The 18,155-nt window shown below is 38.5% G+C and overlaps 1 non-coding gene across 1 annotated transcript; it reads right to left on the bottom strand.

Moving 5' to 3' along the window:
- Positions 1-6,663: 6,663 nt before the first annotated feature.
- Positions 6,664-6,771, bottom strand: LOC112798830 (small nucleolar RNA R71). Its single transcript, XR_003200427.1, has one exon. It is a non-coding gene; the product is annotated as a small nucleolar RNA R71 (small nucleolar RNA).
- Between the last annotated feature and the right edge of the window lie 11,384 nt (positions 6,772-18,155).

Here is an 18,155-nt window from a genome sequence, read left to right as displayed (position 1 = left end):
CTAGAAACAAGTATCAGGCTGGTGTTAAACGCCAGAAACAAGCTACATCTGGGTGTTTAACGCCAGAAACAAGCACCAATCTAGCGTTAAACGCCAGGATTGCATACAGAGGGCATTTTACACGTCTAAAAGGTGCAGGGATGAGAAATCATTGACACCTCAAGATCTATGGACCCCACAGGATCACCTCAAGATCTGTGGACCCCACAGGATCCCCATCTATCTCACTTCTCTCTTCTTCACACAATCCAATAACACTATACCCTTCACCAATCACCTCAATCTCTCTTCCCCATTACCCCTTAACCAATCACATCCATCCACTCTTCCCCATAAACCCCACCTACCTTCAAATTCAAAATCTCTCTCCCACCTAAACCCACCCTAAATGACCGAACCTACACCCCTCTCCCTCCACTATATAAACCCCTCCATCCTTCTTTATTTTCACACAACACTACCCTCTCTTCTCACCCTTGGCCGAAACCCACGCATCTCTCCCTTTCCTCCATATCTTCTTCTTTTTCTTCTTCTATTATTTCTTCTTTTGCTCAAGGGCGAGCAATATTCTAAGTTTAGTGTGGTAAAAGCATAGCTTTTTTATTTTTTCATAACCATTGATGGCACCTAAGGCCAAAGAAACCTCAAGAAAGAGGAAAGGGAAGGCAATAGCTTCCACCTCTGAGTCATGGGAGATGAAGAGATTCGTCTCAAAAGCCCATCAAGACCATTTCTATGAAGTTGTGACCAAGAAAAAGGTGATCCCTGAGGTCCCTTTTAAGCTCAAAAAGGGCGAATATCCGGAGATCCGACAAGAGATTATAAGAAGAGGATGGGAAGTTCTCTCCAATCCCATTCAACAACTCAGAATCTTAATGGTTCAAGAGTTCTATGCAAACGCATGGATCACTAGGAACCATGATCAAAGCATGAACCCAAACCCAAAGAATTGGCTTACAATAGTTCGGGGGAAATTCTTAGATTTCTGTCCAGAGAACGTAAGGTTGCCGTTCAACTTGCCTATGATGCCAGAAGACGCACGCCCCTACACTAGAAGGGTCAACTTTGATCAAAGGTTGGACCAAGTCCTCATGGACATATGTGTGGAAGGAGCTCAATGGAAAAGAGACTCAAAAGGCAAGCCGGTTCAACTGAGAAAACTGGACCTTAAGCCTGTGGCTAGAGGATGGTTGGAGTTCATCCAACGCTCCATCATCCCTACTAGCAACCGATCCGAAGTAACTGTGGATCGGGCCATCATGATCCATAGCATTATGATTGGAGAGGAAGTAGAAGTTCATGAAGTCATCCCTCTAGAACCCTACAAGGTGGCCGAAAAGCCCTCCACCTTGGCAAGGCTAGCTTTTCCTCATCTCATTTTCCATCTATGCAACTTAGCTGGAGTTGTCATAGAAGGAGACATCCTCATTGAAGAGGACAAGCCCATTACTAAGAAGAGGATGGAGCAAACAAGAGAGCCCATTCATGGATCTCAAGAGACGCATGAGGAAGCTCATCATCAAGAAATCCCTGAGATGCCTCAAGGGATACATTTTCCTCCAAACAACTATTGGGAACAACTCAACACTTCTCTAGAAGGATTGAGTCATAACATGAACCAATTAAGGGTGGAACACCAAGAGCACTCCATCATTCTCAATGAGATTAGAGAAGATCAAAGAGCTATGAGGGAGGAGCAACAACGGCAAGAAAGAGACATAGAGGAGCTCAAGAACACTATTGGTCCTTCAAGAAGAAGGCGCCATCCTCACTAAGGTGGACTCATTCCTTAACTTCCTTGTTCTTATCTCTCTGTTTTTCGATTTTATGCTATATGTTTGTCTATGTTTTGAGTCTTTACTACATGATCATTAGTATTTAGTAACTATGTCTTAAGGCTGTGAATAATTCCATGAATCCTTCACATTTCCTAAATGAAAAAATGTTTTTAATACAAAAGAACAAGAAGTACATGAGTTTCAAATTCATCCTTGAAATTGGTTTAATTATACTGATGTGGTGACAATACTTTTTGTTTTCTGAATGAATGCTTGAACAGTGCATATTTTTTATCTTGTTGTTTATGAATGTTAAAATTGTTGGCTCTTGAAAGAATGATGAACAAAGAGAAATATTATTGAAAATCTGAAAAATCATGAAATTGATTCTTGAAGCAAGAAAAAGCAGTGAAAAAGAAGAAGCTTGTGAAAAAAAATTCTTTTGGCGTAAAAAAAAAGAGAAAGAAAAAGAAAAAGCAACCAGAAAAAGCCAATAGCCCTTAAAACCAAAAGGCAAGGGTAAAAAAGATCCAAGGCTTTGAGCATCAATGGATAGAAGGGCCCAAGGAAATAAAATCCAGGCCTAAGCGGCTAAATCAAGCTGTCCCTAACCATGTGCTTGTGGCATGAAGGTCCAAGTGAAAAGCATGAGACTGAGTGGTTAAAGTCATCATCCAAAGCAAAAAGAGTGTGCTTAAGAGCTCTGGACACCTCTAACTGGGGACTTTAACAAAGCTGAGTCACAATCTGAAAAGGTTCACCCAGTCATGTGTCTGTGGCATTTATGTATCCAGTGGAAATACTGGAAAAAAAAGTGCTTAGGGCCACGGCCAAGACTCATAAAAGTAGCTGTGTTCAAGAATGATGAGCGGATAATTTGTATACTTTTTGGCATTATTTTTAGTATGTTTTCAGTAGGATCTAGTTAGTTTTTAGTATATTTTTATTAGTTTTTAGTTAAAATTCACTTTTCTGGACTTTACTATGAGTTTGTGTATTTTTCTGTGATTTCAGGTATTTTCTGGCTGAAATTGAGGGACCTGAGCAAAAATCTGATTCAGAGACCAAAAAGGACTGCAGATGCTGTTGGATTCTGACCTCCCTGCACTCGAAGTGGATTTTCTGGAGCTACAGAAGCCCAATTGGCGCGCTCTCAACGGGTTGGAAAGTAGACATCCTGGGCTTTCCAGCAATATATGATAGTCCATACTTTGCCCAAGATTTGATGGCCCAAACCGGCGTTCAAAGTCACCTCAAGAAATCCCAGCGTTAAACGCTGGAACTGGCACCCAAATGGGAGTTAAACGCCCAAACTGGCACTAAAGCTGGCGTTTAACTCCAAGAAGAGTCTCTGCACGAAAAATGCTTCAATGCTCAGCCCAAGCACACACCAAGTGGGCCCGGAAGTGGATTTTTATGTCATTTACTCATCTCTGTAAACCTTAGGCTACTAGTTTTCTATAAGTAGGACCTTTTACTATTGTATTTTCATCTTTGGACATCGAGTTCTTAGATCATGATAGAGACTTTGGTAGCTATCTTCATTTGGTATGCTATCTTAGATCATTGGGAGGCTGGCCATTCGGCCATGCCTAGACCTCATGCTTATGTATTTTCAACGGTGGAGTTTCTACACACCATAGATTAAGGTGTGGAGCTCTGCTGTACCTCGAGTATTAATGCAATTACTATTGTTCTTCCATTCAATTCCGCTTGTTCTTTATCCAAGATATCACTTGTTCTTCAACTTGATGAAGGTGATGATTGACACTCATCACCATTCTCACCCATGAACAAAGTGACTGACAACCACTCTTGTTCTACAAGCGATCAAGGCCCTAGCGAATATCTCTTGGATTCCTGATTGCACGATGCATGGTTGATCGCCTGACAACCGAGTGCTCGTCTGACAAACGAGCCAACCATTCCGTGAGATCAGAGTCTTCGTGGTATAGGCGAGAACTGATGGCAGCATTCAAGAGAATCCGGAAGGTCTAACCTTGTATGTGGTATTCTGAGTAGGATTCAATGATTGAATGACTGTGACATGCTTCAAACTCCTGAGGGCGGGGCGTTAGTGACAGACGCAAAAGAATCACTGGATTCTATTCCGGCCTGATTGAGAACCGACAGATGAATTCCGCTATGCTGTGACAGAGCATATGCAATCGCTTTCACTGAGAGGATGGGAGGTAGCCACTGACAACGGTGAAACCCTTGCTTAAGCTTGCCATGGAAAGGAGTAAGAAGGATTGGATGAAGACAGTAGGAAAGCAGAGAGACGGAAGGGAAGGCATCTTCATGCGCTTATCTGAAGTTCCTGCCAATGAATTACATAAGTATCTCTATCCTTATCTTTTATGTTATTTTCGTTCATCACCATTACCATTTGAGTTTGCCTGACTAAGATTTACAAGATGACCATAGCTTGCTTCAATACTAACAATCTCCGTGGGATCGACCCTTACTCGCGTAAGGTTTATTACTTGGATGACCCAGTGCACTTGCTGGTTAGTTGTGCGAAGTTGTGTAATGCCATGGTATTGAGCTACCACGTTTTTGGAGCCATTACCGGGGATTATGAGAGTTGTGAAAAAGTATTGTTCACAATTTCGCGCACCAAGTTTTTGGCGCCGTTGCCGGGGATTGTTCAAGTTTTGAGCAAGCTTTTGGTAACATCAGTGCCAAGATCCGGCAACAACACCAAATTTTTGGCGTTATTGCCAGGGATTGTTCAAGTTTGGACAACTGACGGTTCATCTTGTTGCTTAGATTAGGTATTTATTTTTTTTCGAAATTCTTGAAGATGAATTCTAGAGTTTCATGATGATTTGTTGAAATCTGGCTGGCTGAGAAGCCATGTCTAATCTCATTGGACCGAGGTTTCAACTCATCATCACAAGAGCTTGTTGATTTTTATCAATCTTGCTTTTGGAGCAGTGATCTGCTAAGGCTTGGCTGGCCTCTGGCCATGTCTAGTGTTTTAGACCGAAGCTTTCTTTGAAAGCTTGGCTGGCTGTGAAGCCATGTCTAATTCCTGGACCGGAGTCTTAGACTAGCATTGCACTGATTCCTGGAATTCTCATTAAGAATTTTGATACCTTTTTCCACTTGATTTTCGAAAAACACAAAAAAATTAAAAAAATCATAAAATCCAAAAATATTTCTTGTTTGAGTCTAGTGTCTCATCATAAGTTTGGTGTCAATTGCATGTATTCATTCATGTATCTTAGTGATCTTCAAAATGTTCTTGATGATTTACTTGCTCTGATCTTTGAATTCAATTGACTTGATTGTTTTGTGTGTCTCATATGCATTTTCATTTTGTTAGTGTCAGTAGTATACAAACTGCTAAGTTTGGTGTCTTGCATGCATTGTTATTTGATTCTTGTTGCATTTTGGTTTGTCCTTATTATTAAAAATCCAAAAATATTTTTAATTTATGTCTTTTCAAGTCAATAATACAGAGAATTGAAGATTCAGAACATACAGCAGAGGAACTGCACAGAAAAAGCTGGGCGTTCAAAACGCCCAGTGAAGAAGGACAGACTGGCGTTTAAACGCCAGCCAGGGTACCTGGTTGGGCGTTTAACGCCCAAAAGGGTAGCATTTTGGGCGTTAAACACCAGAATGGATACCATTCTGGGCGTTTAACGCCAGGATGGCTAGAAGGGAAGATTTTGTTTTCAAATCAAATTTTTTTCTAAGTTTTCAAAATCTTTTCCAAATCAAATCTTTTTCAAATCAATTTTTCAATCAAATCTTTTTTCAAAACCAATTTCTTTCCATTTTTAAAGATGCTTACTATCAATCAATGATTTGATTCAACATTTCAAGTATGTGACCTTTTCTGTTGAGAAAGGTTTAATGTTTGAATCATATCTTTTCTTGTTAGTCAAGTTTTTAATTTTCAAACCAAATCTTTTTAAAATGTTTTTCAAATCATATCTTCTCAATCACATTTTTTTTATATCAATCATATCTTCTTAACCACATCTTTTTCAAAATAGTTTTCAATCAAATCCTTTTGATTTCTAATTTCAAAATCTTTTTCAAAAATCACTTGATTTCTTTTCCATTTTCATTTTCGAAAATTAAGTAATGTTTTTCAAAAATGTTTTCAAAATTTTTCACTTAATTTTCGAAAATTACTTCCCTCCTTCTCACATCCTTCTATTTATGGACTAACACTATCCCTTAATGCAAAATTCGAACTCCATCTCCTTTGTTAAGTTCGAATTTTCCACTTCTGTCTTCTACTCTTCTTTTCCTCTGACACCTAAAGGAATCTCTATACTGTGATATAGAGGATTCCACATTTTCTTGTTCCCTTATCTTTCTTATGAGCAGGAGCAAAGACAAAGGCATTCTTGTTGAGGCTGATCCTGAACCTGAAAGGACCTTGAAGAGAAAGCTAAGAGAAGCCAAAGAACAACTCTCTTTAGAGCACCTGAACGAACTCTTCAAAGAAGAAGAACAAATGGCAGCCGAAAACAACAACAATGCCAACAATGCAAGGAAGGTGCTGGGTGACTTCACTGCACCTACTCCCGATTTCTATGGGAGAAGCATCTCTATCCCTGCCATTGGAGCAAACAACTTTGAGCTTAAGCCTCAATTAGTTTCTCTAATGCAACAGAATTGCAAGTTCCATGGACTTCCACTGGAAGATCCTCATCAGTTTTTAGCTGAGTTCTTGCAAATCTGTGACACAGTCAAGACTAATGGGGTTGACCCTGAGGTCTACAGACTTATGCTATTCCCTTTTGCTGTAAGAGACAGAGCTAGAACATGGTTGGATTCTCAACCTAAAGAAAGCCTGGACTCTTGGGAAAAGCTAGTCAATGCCTTCTTGGCAAAGTTCTTTCCACCTCAAAAATTGAGTAAGCTTAGAGTGGAAGTCCAAACCTTCAGACAGAAGGAAGGAGAATCCCTCTATGAAGCTTGGGAAAGATACAAACAATTAATCAGAAAGTGTCCCACTGATATGCTTTCTGAATGGAGCATCATAGGTATTTTCTATGATGGTCTCTCTGAACTATCCAAGATGTCTTTGGATAGCTCTTCTGGAGGATCTCTTCATCTGAAGAAGACGCCTACTGAAGCTCAAGAACTGATTGAAATGGTTGCAAATAACCAATTCATGTACACTTCTGAAAGAAATCCTGTGAACAATGGGACTAGTCAAAAGAAAGGAGTTCTTGAGATTGACACTCTGAATGCCATATTGGCTCAGAACAAAATATTGACTCAACAAGTCAATATGATTTCTCAAAGTCTGTCTGGAATGCAAAATGCACCAAACAGTACTAAGGAAGCTTCATCTGAGGAAGAAGCTTATGATCCTGAGAACCCTTCAATAGAGGAGGTGAATTACATGGGAGAACCCTATGGAAACACCTATAATCCTTCATGGAGGAATCATCCAAATCTTTCATGGAAGGATCAACAGAGACCTCAACAAGGTTTCAATAACAATAATGGTGGAAGAAACAGGTTTAATAGCAAGCCTTTTCCATCATCTTCTCAGCAACAGACAGAGAGCTCTAAGCATAATACCTCTGACTTAGCTACCATGGTCTCTGATCTGATCAAAACCACTCAAAGTCTCATGACTGAAACAAGGTCCTCCATCAGAAATTTGGAAGGACAAGTGGGTCAGCTGAGCAAGAAAATTACTGAACTCCCTCCAAGTACTCTCCCAAGCAATACAGAAGAAAATCCAAAAAGAGAGTGCAAAGTCATCAACATGGCCGAATTCTGGGAGGGAGAAGAGGCAGTAAACGCCACTGAGGAAGGCCTCTTTGGGCGTCCACTGGCCTCCAATGAGTTCCCCAATGAGGAACCAAGGGAATCTGAAGCTCAAATTGAGACCATAGAGATTCCATTGGACTTACTTCTGCCATTCATGAGCTCTGATGAGTATTCTTCCTCTGAAGAGGATGAGTATGTCACTGAGGAGCAAGTTGCTAAATACCTTGGAGCAATCATGAAGTTAAATGACAAGTTATTTGGAAATGAGACTTGGGAGGATGAATTCCCTTTGCTCACCAAAGAACTGAAAGACTTGTCTAGGCAGAAACTACCTCAAAAGAGGCAGGATCCTGGGAAGTTTTCTATACCTTGTACCATAGGCACTATGACCTTCAAGAAGGCCTTGTGTGACTTAGGGTCAAGTGTAAACCTCATGCCCCTCTCTGTAATGGAGAAATTAGGGATCTTAGAGGTGCAAGCTGCAAAAATCTCACTAGAGATGGCAGACAACTCAAGAAAACAAGCCTATGGACTTGTAGAGGATGTTCTTGTTAAAGTTGAAGACCATTACATCCCTACTGATTTCATAGTCCTAGAGACTGGGAAGAACATGGATGAATCCATCATCCTTGGCAGACCCTTCCTAGCCACAGCAAAGGCTGTGATTGATGTTGATAGAGGAGAGTTGATCATTCAAGTGAATGAAGAATCCTTGGTGTTTAAGGCCCAAGGATATCCCTCTGTCATCATGGAGAGGAAGCATGAAGAGCTTCTCTCAAAACAGAGCCAAACAGAGCCCCCACAGTCAAACTCTAAGTTTGGTGTTGGGAGGCCATAACCAAACTCTAAGTTTGGTGTTGAACCCCCACATTCAAACTCTAAGTTTGGTGTTGGGAAGTTCCAACACGGTTCTGAGCATTTCTGAGGCTCCATGAGAGTCCTCTGTCAAGCTAGTGACAATAAAGAAGCGCTTGTTGGGAGGCAACCCAATGTTTTATATTTAATTATTTTCTTTTGTTATTTTATCTTTTTTGTAGGTTGATGATCATGAGAAGTCACAAAATTAACTGAAAAAGCAAAAACAGAATGAAAAACAGGAAGAAAAACAGCACACCCTGGAGGAAGATGCTGCTGGCGTTTAAACGCCAGTAAGCCTAGCAGTTGGGCGTTTAACGCCCAGTCTGGCACCATTCTGGGCGTTTAACGCCAGAAAGGGGCACCAGACTGGCGTTAAACGCCAGGAAAGGGCAAGAACCTGGCGTTAAACGCCAGGAATGGACACCAGCCCGGCGTTTAACGCCAGAATTGGCTCAAAACGTGAATTTTGATGCCATTTGGTGCAGGGATGACTTTTCCTTGACACCACAGGATCTGTGGACCCCACAGGACCCCACCACCACTCTCTCTCTTCTTCCCCCATTCACCAATCACCTCAACACCTCTTCCCCAAAAACCCTTCACCTATCAAATCCCATCTTTCTCTTCACCACTCACATCCATCCTTCATAAATCCCTACCAACCTCACCCTTCAAATTCAAACCACTTTCCCTCCCAAACCCACCCATAATGGCCGAACCTTTTCCCCCCTCTCTCCTATATATACCCTTCTTCAACCCTTCATTTTCACACAACCTAAACACCACTTCTCCCCCTCTTTGGCCGAACACACCACCATCTCCCTCTTCCTCATTTCTTCTTCTTTTACTCTCTTCTTTCTTCTTTTGCTCGAGGACGAGCAAACATTTTAAGTTTGGTGTGGTAAAAGCATTGCTTTTTGTTTTTCCATAACCATTTATGGCATCCAAGGCCGGAGAAACCTCTAGAAAGAGGAAAGGGAAGGCAAAAGCTTCCACCTCCGAGTCATGGGAGATGGAGAGATTCATCTCAAGGGTGCACCAAGACCATTTCTATGAAGTTGTGGCCTTGAAGAAGGTGATCCCCGAGGTCCCTTTTTCACTCAAAAAGGGTGAATATCCGGAGATCCGACATGAGATCCGAAGAAGAGGTTGGGAAGTTCTTACCAACCCCATTCAACAAGTCAGAATCTTGATGGTTCAAGAGTTCTATGCAAATGCATGGATCACCAAGAACCATGACCAAAGTGTGAACCCGAATCCAAAGAATTATCTTACTATGGTTCGGGGGAAATACTTGGATTTTAGTCCGGAGAGTGTGAGGGTGGCGTTCAACTTGCCTATGATGCAAGGAGATGAACATCCTTACACAAGAAGGGTCAACTTTGATCAAAGGTTGGACCAAGTCCTCACAGTCATATGTGAAGAGGGCGCCCAATGGAAGCAAGATTCAAGAGGAAATCTGGTTCAATTGAGAAGGCATGACCTCAAGCCCGTGGCTAGAGGATGGTTAGAGTTCATACAACGCTCAATCATTCCCACTAGCAACCGGTCCGAAGTTACCATAGACCGGGCTATCATGATCCATAGCATCATGATTGGAGAAGAAATAGAGGTTCATGAGGTTATAGCCCAAGAACTCTATAAGGTGGCGGACAAGTCCTCTACCTTGGCAAGGTTAGCCTTTCCTCATCTCATTTGTCACCTCTGTTATTCAGTTGGAGTTGACATAGAGGGAGACACCCCCATTGAGGAGGACAAGCCCATCACTAAGAAGAGGATGGAGCACACAAGAGATCCCACTCATCATGAAATCCCTGAGATTCCTCAAGGGATGCACTTTCCTCCACAAAACTATTGGGAGCAACTAAACACCTCCCTAGGAGAATTGAGTTCCAACATGGGACAACTAAGGGTGGAGCACCAAGAACACTCCATCATCCTTCATGAGATTAGAGAAGATCAAAGAATCATGAGGGAGGAGCAACAAAGACAAGGAAGAGACATTGAAGAGCTCAAGCACTCCATAGGATCTTCAAGAGCAAGAAAGAGCCGCCATCACTAAGGTGGACCCGTTCTTTGATTTCCTTGTTCTTTATTCTTCTGTTTTTCGAATTTTATGCTTATGTTTATCCATGTTTGTGTCTTGTGATCATTAGTGTCTTAGTGTCTATGCCTTAAAGTTATTAATGTCCTATGAATCCATCACCTTTCTTAAATAAAAATGTGCTTAATTGAAAAAGGAAGAATTGCATGAATTTTGAATTTTATAACAGTTTAATTATTTTGATGTGGTGGCAATATTTTTGTTCTCTGAATGTATGCTTAAACAGTGCATGTGTATCTTGAATTTGTGGTTCATGAATGTTGGCTCTTGAAAGAATGATGAAAAAGGAGACATGTTACTGAGGATCTGAAAAATCATTAAAATGATTCTTGAAGCAAGAAAAAGCTATTCAAAAAAAAATCGAAAAAAAAAAGAGAAGAAAACGAAAAAAATAGAGAATAAAGAGTTGTGATCCAAGGCAAATAAGAGTGTGCTTAAGAACCCTGGACACCTCTAATTGGGGACTTTAGCAAAGCTGAGTCACAATCTGAAAAGGTTCACCCAATTATGTGTTTGTGGCATGTATGTATCCGGTGGTAATACTGGAAGACAGAGTGCTTTGGGCCACAGCCAAGACTCAATAAATAGCTATGTTCAAGAATCATCATACTTCACTAAGAGAATCATTAACACTATCTGGATTCTAAGTTCCTAAAGAAGCTAACCATTCTGAATTTCAAAGGATAGAGTGAGATGCCAAAACTATTCAGAGGCAAAAAGCTAAAAGCCCCGCTCATCTAATTAATACTGATCTTCATAGATGTTTTTGGAATTCATTGCATATTCTCTTCTTTTTATCTTATTAGATTTTCAGTTGCTTGGGGACAAGCAACAATTTAAGTTTGGTGTTGTGATGAGCGGATAATTTGTATACTTTTTGGCATTATTTTTAGTATGTTTTCAGTAGGATCTAGTTAGTTTTTAGTATATTTTTATTAGTTTTTAGTTAAAATTCACTTTTCTGGACTTTACTATGAGTTTGTGTGTTTTTCTGTGATTTCAGGTATTTTCTGGCTGAAATTGAGGGACCTGAGCAAAAATCTGATTCAGAGACCAAAAAGGACTGCAGATGCTGTTGGATTCTGACCTCCCTGCACTCGAAGTGAATTTTCTGGAGCTAAAGAAGCCCAATTGGCGCGCTCTCAACGGCGTTGGAAAGTAGACATCCTGGGCTTTCCAGCAATATATGATAGTCCATACTTTGCCCAAGATTTGATGGCCCAAACCGGCGTTCAAAGTCACCTCAAGAAATCCCAGCGTTAAACGCTGGAACTGGCACCCAAATGGGAGTTAAACGCCCAAACTGGCACTAAAGCTGGCGTTTAACTCCAAGAAGAGTCTCTGCACGAAAAATGCTTCAATGCTCAGCCCAAGCACACACCAAGTGGGCCCGGAAGTGGATTTTTATGTCATTTACTCATCTCTGTAAACCTTAGGCTACTAGTTTTCTATAAGTAGGACCTTTTACTATTGTATTTTCATCTTTGGACATCGAGTTCTTAGATCATGATAGAGACTTTGGTAGCTATCTTCATTTGGTATGCTATCTTAGATCATTGGGAGGCTGGCCATTCGGCCATGCCTAGACCTCATGCTTATGTATTTTCAACGGTGGAGTTTCTACACACCATAGATTAAGGTGTGGAGCTCTGCTGTACCTCGAGTATTAATGCAATTACTATTGTTCTTCCATTCAATTCCGCTTGTTCTTTATCCAAGATATCACTTGTTCTTCAACTTGATGAAGGTGATGATTGACACTCATCACCATTCTCACCCATGAACAAAGTGACTGACAACCACTCTTGTTCTACAAGCGATCAAGGCCCTAGCGAATATCTCTTGGATTCCTGATTGCACGATGCATGGTTGATCGCCTGACAACCGAGTGCTCGTCTGACAAACGAGCCAACCATTCCGTGAGATCAGAGTCTTCGTGGTATAGGCGAGAACTGATGGCAGCATTCAAGAGAATCCGGAAGGTCTAACCTTGTCTGTGGTATTCTGAGTAGGATTCAATGATTGAATGACTGTGACGTGCTTCAAACTCCTGAGGGCGGGGCGTTAGTGACAGACGCAAAAGAATCACTGGATTCTATTCCGGTCTGATTGAGAACCGACAGATGAATTCCGCTATGCTGTGACAGAGCATATGCAATCGCTTTCACTGAGAGGATGGGAGGTAGCCACTGACAACGGTGAAACCCTTGCTTAAGCTTGCCATGGAAAGGAGTAAGAAGGATTGGATGAAGACAGTAGGAAAGCAGAGAGACGGAAGGGAAGGCATCTTCATGCGCTTATCTGAAGTTCCTGCCAATGAATTACATAAGTATCTCTATCCTTATCTTTTATGTTATTTTCGTTCATCACCATTACCATTTGAGTTTGCCTGACTAAGATTTACAAGATGACCATAGCTTGCTTCAATACTAACAATCTCCGTGGGATCGACCCTTACTCGCGTAAGGTTTATTACTTGGACGACCCAGTGCACTTGCTGGTTAGTTGTGCGAAGTTGTGTAATGCCATGGTATTGAGCTACCACGTTTTTGGAGCCATTACCGGGGATTATGAGAGTTGTGAAAAAGTATTGTTCACAATTTCGCGCACCAAAGAATCAACATACTTAACTAGGAGAATCAATAACACTATCTGAACTCTGAGTTCCTATGGATGCCAATCATTCTAAACTTCTAAGGATAAAGTGAGATGCCAAAACTGTTCAGAAGCAAAAAGCTACAAGTCCCGCTCATCTAATTATAACTAATATTCATTGATATTTTGAGATTTATAGTATATTCTCTTCTTTTTATCCTATTTGATTTTCAGTTGCTTGGGGACAAGCAACAATTTAAGTTTGGTGTTGTGATGAGCAGATAATTTATACGCTTTTTGGCATTGTTTTTAGGTAGTTTTTAGTAGGATCTAGCTACTTTTATGGATGTTTTTATTAGTTTTTATGCAAAATTCACATTTCTAGACTTTACTATGAGTTTGTGTATTTTTTTTGTGATTTCAGGTATTTTCTGGCTGAAATTGAGGGACCTGAGCAAAAATCTGAGAGGAGGCTGAAAAAGGACTACAGATGTTGTTGGATTCTGACCTTCCTTCACTCAAAATGGATTTTCTGGAGCTAAAGAACTCCAAATGGTGCGATCTCCATTGCGTTGGAAAGTATACATCCAAGCCTTTCCAGCAATATATAATAGTTTATACTTTATTCGAGTTTAGATGATGCAAACTAGCGTTCAATGCCAGTTCCATGCTGCATTATGGAGTAAAACGCTAGAAACACGTCACAAACCAGAGTTAAACGCCAAAAACATGTTACAACTTGGCGTTTAACCCCAAGAGAAGCCTCTGCACGTGTAAAGCTCAAGCTCAGCCCAAGCACACACCAAAGTGGGCCCCAAAAGTGGATTTCTGCACTTAGACTTATTTCTGTAAACCCTAGTAACTAGTTTAGTATAAATAGAACTTTTTACTATTGTACTAGGGGTCTCTTTTTGACCATTTTAGTCTGATTCCCTATTTTTGTATTCACAGGCTATTTGGGGAGGCTGGCCATTCGGCCATGCCTAGACCTTGTTCTTATGTATTTTCAACGGTAGAGTTTCTACACACCATAGATTAAGGTGTGGAGCTCTGTTGTACCTCGAGTATTAATGCAAAGTACTGTTGTTCTTCTATTCAATTCACGCTTATTCTTATTCTAAGATATTCATTTGCACTTCAATCTGATGAATGTGATGATCCGTGACACTCATCACTATTATCACTTATGAATGCGTGCCTGACAACCACTTCCGTTCTACCTGCGAAAGTTAGAGTGTGTATCTCTTGGATTCCTGACCCACGACGCATGGTTGCCTCGCCTGACAACCGAGCCTCCCATTCCGTGAGATCAAAGTCTTCGTGGTATAAGCTAGAATTATTGGCGGCCATTCCTAAGATCCAGAAAGTCTAAACCTTGTCTGTGGTATTCTGAGTAGGATCTGAGATGGGATGACTGTGACGAGCTTCAAACTCGCGAGTGTTGGGCGTAGTGACAGACGCAAAAGAATCCTGGATTCTATTCCAACATGATCGAGAACCGACAGATGATTAGCCGTGCTGTGACAGCGCATTTGGATCATTTTCACTGAGAGGACGGGAGGTAGCCATTGACAACAGTGAAACCCAACATACAACTTGCCATGGAAAGGAGTAAGAATGATTGGATGAAAGCAGTAGGAAAGTAGAGATTCAAGAGGGATAAAGCATCTCCATACACTTATCTGAAATTCCCACGAATGATTTACATAAGTATCTCTATCTTTATTCTACGTTTTATTTATCTTTATATTGAAAAATTATTATAACTATTAGAATCCGCCTGACTGAGATTCACCAGATGACCATAGCTTGCTTCAAGCCGACAATCTCCGTGGGATCGACCCTTACTCACGTAAGGTTTATTACTTGGACGACCCAGTGCACTTGTTGGTTAGTTGTGCGAAGTTGTGAAAAAGAGTGATATTACAATTGTGCGTACCAAGTTGTTGGCACCATTGAGATCACAATTTCGTGCACCAACAATAACCTTTTTATTCGACGAATTTATTGTCATATCTGCCGGTAAATCTATCGGTAAATCCATTACTAACGTCTGACGCTAATTCTAATAGTAAATCCAACGGTATTCAATATTTTTTTTGTGAATTAGAAAATCAAAACAGCACCATAAGAACAATAATTTATCAAATTAACAAATTAGCAAGATTAGAAAAATAAACTCAAATCAGAATAATTATTTAAATTGATAATTGGACAAAAATACAGTAACCTAACAATCATAGAGTCAAAAAATAGCACATCAATAACAATTTTTCAAATTACCAAATTAACATGATCAAAAACATCAAGTAAGATCAAAATAATTATTCAAATTAATAATTGGACAAAAATACAGCAATCTAATAATCACAGAGTCGTAGAACAGCACCTCAACAACAATTTTATAAATTACCAAATTAACAATAACAATAATCATCACCACAACAACATTTAAAATAATTAAAACCCAGTAACAATAGCAAAAAAGAAGAGGCAGCAATCCAAATACAAAAAAGAACAAAAAAAGAAATCACTTCACACATTTTGAAACTTGAACAAATGATGTGGGAGCTCGAAGCCTCAAACACGTGTCGGAGAAAGAGCTCAAATAAGGGCCGAACAACGGTAGAAGCTCGACCAAAACAGAGGCCAAAGCATGGCGATAACAGCGGACTGGAGCAGAAACGAGAGCTTGAGACAAGCTCGATGAAGCAACGAAGAGGGAGGACAGCGGCGAAAGCACGGTGATACATAGGCAGCGGAAGCTTAGCACAGACATGGAAGCTCAAAACTGACAAGAAAGCATGGCGAGCAGACATGTGTCGACAACTATGGGCGCAATGCAAATGGTGGCGGTGCAGATCACGATAGTGGCGGTGACACAGCTTAAAGAAGAGAGCAATATTGGAAGTTAGGTTTTTTTTTAGAGAAGAAAGGAGATGCGTGGTGTGAGAGATAGAAAGAAAGGCTTCTTTTTTATTTATTTTTTGGTTGAAAATTAAAAATTAACCAGATTTTGATTCGGTTTGACTGATCAGTCAATTCAACAATCTTAATTGGATTTTTACAGTGATAGTTTTAACCATCAAATCAAAATCGAATTGTTGGTGGTTTTCGATCGGATCAATTCAATCAGTCAATCTGATATTTTTTAAAACCTTGTTATAACTTAAAAACAAAAAGGCCACACAGTGAACCAAATAAATACATAAATTAAATACAAATTGTAAAGTTGAAATAAACTGATGTAACCCGCCTTTTTGAGGAATTGAACTTGACGAAGCACAAGATGAGAAAATTAAGATTAAAGGCAACATATACACCCACATCTAAGCTTAAGCTCAAGGTACAAGGAATTTCGACGACGTTGGGTGTAATTTTTTTCTTTTTGTTTTCGGTGAAAAGACGTTAAGTGTAAGTAGAACTCGAAATGTAGAAAGAATAATATTTTTTTAATATTGAATTCAGAAGAATATTATCTCCTAAAATAACTCATTATGTATACCGAAATATAAGAATGTCATAATTTTAATTTTTTTATTTATTTAAATAACGAAACAGCGATGTCGTTTTTTATTTTTTAAAATTGAAAAAAAATAAAAGACAAAACGACAATGCCATTTAGTATTGTTAAATTTTTTTAAAAAAAAAGTATTTTTTAATAAAATGGTCAATGACATTTTTTAAATTAAATTTAAAAAAATTCTATAGTCAAAATACTGGTGCCATTTTATGTTTTCTAAAAAGTAAAAAAATTAATTCATAGCTTAGTAAAACTCACGTAAAACCGAATAAAATAGTGTAACATATATTTTTGACCGGATTTTTTATGTAAATATATAAATTAAATATTTTATTTAATAACATATGTAATTTAGACAGTAATTTTATATTTAAATTATATTATATTTTATGTATAGTGTAAATAAAATAAGTATATAATTATATCTCGGTTACATTATAGACCGTAAGATTTTAATTGATTAGATTTTGTTTACAAACGAAATATAAAGAGTTTATAAAAAAATATATCTCGTTTATAGTGTAAACGAGATAATATTTTTTATAATATAATTTGGATCGATTTAAAAAATAAAATTAGTATAATTTATTATTATTTAAATTAGTCTAGTCAAATTTATTTTGAACAATTGTTATATATTGATTTTAAACAATTGTTGTATATCAAATAAAACTTTTTAAAGATGTTAAGTAACCGTGACGTAATATTAGTAACTGAACTTAGAATAAAAACATTGAAAAGTAAAGACGCTAAAATTAGTGGGTAGTTTTAAATTTAAATTGATTTAGTGTTAATCCAATTTTAAAAGGTAATCCACTACTTTAACGTGTACACTTCTAAGAATAAATTTCAACATCAAAATAAAATACTTAATAAAGTCTAATCAAATTTAACTCCAAATAAAATATTTAACCAAGACTACTTAAATTTATTATAATCACTTTTTGAATCACGCAACTTCTTTTTTTTCTTAACTGTTTTTCAAATTAGGCTTCTTCTTTTTCTTCTTCTTACTATCATTTCGGTTATTATTTTTTCTTCTTCTTTTTTATTCTTTTTTCTTTTTCATTGTTATCGTCACCACAACTATCACTACTTTCTTCTCCTCCTCTTCCATGTTTTCATGTGACTTCTTCTTTTCATTCATTTTCCTCCTAGTCCTTCTCTATCATCATCATCATCGTCATTATTGTTATCGTTATTGTCAGGGACGGACCTAGAGGGGAGCAAGTAGTGGCCTCGGCCCCCAAAATTTTTAGAAATTATATTTATATATGAGATATGTATTTAAAAAAATAAAAATATTATATAATTTAATATTTTCATATGTATTATTTTTTATTATGTGATAGATTTATGTTTTAATTGTTTAATTCACTAATAATTTTAACTTAATTAATTTAATATCATACCCTCAAGTCTTTGTAACTTTCAAATTAGTTTTTATATAATAATCTCTATATTTATTTTAAAAAAATCATTTGTTTATTTTATATTAACATCTTTAAAATTTATATTATTATATTAATAATAACCTAGGTAG

The sequence above is a fragment of the Arachis hypogaea genome, chromosome 4 (genome assembly GCF_003086295.3).
Source record: "Arachis hypogaea cultivar Tifrunner chromosome 4, arahy.Tifrunner.gnm2.J5K5, whole genome shotgun sequence".
NCBI classification, from domain to species: Eukaryota; Viridiplantae; Streptophyta; class Magnoliopsida; order Fabales; family Fabaceae; genus Arachis; species Arachis hypogaea.
This window is presented reverse-complemented; position numbering and strand designations above follow the sequence as displayed.